Raw genomic sequence first — 3,542 nt, 5'->3', positions numbered from 1 at the left:
TAGCCAGGATGGTCTCGATCTCCTGACCTCATGATTCGCCCGTCTCGGCCTCCCAAAGTGCTGGGATTACAGGCTTGAGCCACCGCGCCCGGCCTTTTTTCTTTTTTTTTAAAAAGGAAAAAAAATTCATGTTGGTTAAAATAGTGTAAGAAGTCACGGTCACCAACTTAATCCTAAAGTTTAGTGGTCTGATTTCATTTAGGAGATTCTGTTCTTTTACTACTAATTTGCATGTTTATTTGAATGATGATTCCATTTCTTTAGAATGTCCCTTCTAAAAATTGTAATATCCATCAATTGGGTCACTCACTTTTATAAACTGCAACAATAATTGTCTCTTATTTGAAGGAAAAAAGGATTGCTCATCTTGGGTATCACTGGAAACTGATAGAAAGAGATAGGCGCATCTCTGGAATTAATCGTTACTATGTGTCAAAGGTAAGAAGCCACTCTGATGCCAGCCTTCTGCCAGGGTTGAGGAGGGTTCTGGTAATGCCTTGCCAAGGGTCATACAGTGCTAATATATAATTAGCATTTTCTTATCTACTAGTGAGGTTTGGCATCTTTTTACATATTTAATCTTTTATGTTTCTTATTTTTTTTAGTTTTTCTTACTGTCATATATTTCTTATTCTGTGGATTGTTGCCTATATCCTTTGCCTGTTCTATTGTTTTGTCTTTTTTCTTTTCAATCTATGGTTCTTTATATATTCTAGACTTTAATTGTCTGTTTTATATATGACAAACGTTTTTCCCAGTCTGCTGTTTGTCTTTTTCACTTTATGATGTTTTTCATCAGGTAGTTTTAAATTTTGATACTCAATTTATCATGTTTTGTTGTTCTGGATTCTGAGTTTTTATGGCTCCCGTACAAAGGCCTTTTCTACCTAAGGTTATAAAAATACGTTAAAAAAAAAAATAGAGACAGTCTTGCTGTGTTGCCCTGGCTTGCCTCAAACTCATAGGCTCAAGTGATGTTGCCTCAGCCTTCAAAGGAGCTGGGACTACAAGTGTGCCATACCTGGCTCATACCTGGCTCATAAAAATAGTTTTAAAAAATAATTTCTCCTAATATTGTTAGTTTCTTTTAAAAAAATTAGTTATTTGGTCCCATCTACAGGTCATTTTGGAGTATAATGTGAAGGGAGGATTAACTTTACTTTTTTTCAAGAGGTAGCTAATTATCGCAATTTATAGAACAATTTAGTAGTCCTAGCTACTCAGAAGGCTGAGGCAGGAGGATAGCCTGAGCCCAGGGGTTCAAGGCTGTAGTGTGGTAGGATCGTACCACTGCACGCCAGCCTGGGTGAGAGAATGAGAGCCTGTCTCAAAAAAAAAAAAAACCCCACCAAACACCCAGTTCATTTTTATTTGTAATACCACTCTGGTATACTAAATTTTCATATACACATAGGCCTGTTTCACAGATGTGCTTTTCTGTACTCTATGTCTGCCTGTTCCTGCAACAATACCTCATTTAAAGAATTACTATAATTTTATATTTGATTCAGTTATGGCATTGCCATTTTTGTAGGTCAAAAGCGATCAAGCAGTAGCATTTTCATAAGGTTCAACCTAATCGTATTTTTTTTTTTTTTTTTGAGACAAGGTCTCACTCTGTCACCCAGTCTGGAGTGCGGTGGTGCAATCTTGGCTCACTGCAACCCCCACCTGCCAGGTTCAAGCGATTCTTGTGCCTCAGCCTCCTGAGTAGCTGGGATTACAGGCATCTGCCACCATGCCCAGCTAATTTTTTTTTTTTTTTTTTGTATTTTTTGGTAGAGATGGAGTTTCACCATGTTGGCCAGGCAGGTTTCCTAACTCCTGACCTCAAGTGATCCACCCACCTCAGCCTCCCAAAGTGTTAGGATTACAGGCGTGAGCCCCTATTCCTGGCCCTAATAGTACGTTTTTATATTTTGTAAGAGTAGTTCATTCTCATAATTCTTTTAAAATGTTTACTTTTTTTTTTTTTTTTTTTCTGAGATGGAGTCTCGCTTTGTTGCCCATGCTGGAGTGCAGTGGTGCGATCTCGGCTCACTGCAAGCTCTGCCTCCCGAGTTCACGCCATTCTCCTGCCTCAGCCTCCAAGTAGTTGGGACTACAGGCGCGCACCACCACGCCCGGCTAATTTTTTGTATTTTTGGTAGAGACGGAGTTTCACCGTGTTAGCCAGGATGGTCTCGATCTCCTGACCTCGTGATCCGCCCACCTCGGCCTCCCAAAGTGCTGGGATTACAGGCGTGAGCCACCGTGCCGAGCCAAAATGTTTACTTTTTAATATTTTCTCCTTGCTCATTTATTCCTCACAGCAAACCTAAGTAAATAGTATTTCCATTTTATAGACAAGGGTCAGAGTGATTAAATAATATTATAGGGACTCAACCTGGGTGATACGCCTCTCAGTGGAGGGGTAGTTGAGAATCTAATCTAATGCACATGATAATAGATATCTACTTATCTGGAGCCATATTTCTCAAAGTATGGTCTAAGAATAACCATCAGAATCACCTGGCATGTGAGACAGAATTAGGATTTCTAAGAGATGGCTCCAAGAAGATGCAATTTTAACTTCTCTTAAGGCAGTTCTTCCTGTAATAGTAAACCAAATACCTGGACTATGTTATTTAATACCTTTTAATACCTAGAAGAAGTGTCATCACTGATTAGTCTTTTTTTTTTTTTTTTTGAGACAAAGTCTTGCTCTGTTGCCCAGGCTGGAGTGCAGTGGCACGAGCTTGGCACACTACAAGCTCCACCCCCCAGGTTCAAGCGATTCTCCTGTCTCAGCCTCCCGAGTAGCTGGGATTACAGGCACGCTGTAATTTTTGTACTTTTAGTAGAGACGGGGTTTCACCATCTTGGCCAAGCTGGTCTTGAACTCCTGACCTCGTGATCCACCCACCTCGGCCTGCCAGAGTGCTGGGGTTACAGGCATGAGCCACCGTGCCCGGCTTCATCTTTTAATTTATAGCTTCTGAAGTATTTGGTTGTCAACTTAGTGAGATCCAGTAGGTATTTTGAATAGATAGTATAGTGCTTGTCGGAGAAGGGTTCTGGAGTTGGGGTCCCTGGACTTGAATTCTGGCTCTGCTAATTCCTTATGGACTTAAGCAGGTGACTTTTAACCTCTCTGAGCCTCCATTTCCTCGTTTGTAAAAAAATGGAATGAGAATAATAGTATCTACCTCATGTTGGCTGTTATTTTTTAAAACAGATTTTACCTTGTCCTCTGACTCACTGAGGTGCTTTGTAAAAGGATCCAGGTGGAGGCTGGGCACAGTGACTCACGCCTGTAATCCTAGCACTTTGGGAGGCCGAGGCAGGTGGATCATCTGAGGTCAGGAGTTCGAGATCAGCCTGGCCAACATGGCGAAACCCCTTCTCTACTAAAAATACAAAAATCAGCTGGGCATGGTGGCGCACGCCTTTAATCCCAGCTACTTGGGAGGCTGAGGAAGGAGAATCACTTGAACCCAGGAGGTGGAGGTTGCAGTGAGGCGAGATCGCGTCACTGCACTCCAGCCTGTGTGACGGGAACG

At 41.6% G+C, this 3,542-nt stretch overlaps 1 protein-coding gene across 1 annotated transcript in view; it reads left to right on the top strand.

The window, feature by feature from the left end:
* AKAP14 (A kinase (PRKA) anchor protein 14) overlaps window positions 1-3,542 on the top strand; it is a 51,715-nt gene that overhangs the window by 1,398 nt on the left and 46,775 nt on the right. Inside the window, exon 2 of the transcript XR_001002491.1 lies at window positions 349-715. The gene's annotated coding sequence lies outside the window, so the exon portion shown is untranslated. Of the gene's footprint in view, window positions 1-348 lie in introns of the transcript that reaches the window.

Source organism: Colobus angolensis, unplaced genomic scaffold, assembly GCF_000951035.1.
Source record: "Colobus angolensis palliatus isolate OR3802 unplaced genomic scaffold, Cang.pa_1.0 Scaffold282, whole genome shotgun sequence".
In the NCBI taxonomy this organism is placed as follows: domain Eukaryota; kingdom Metazoa; phylum Chordata; class Mammalia; order Primates; family Cercopithecidae; genus Colobus; species Colobus angolensis.
Note: the sequence above shows the minus strand (reverse complement) of the source record. Positions and strands in the feature narration are given on the sequence as shown.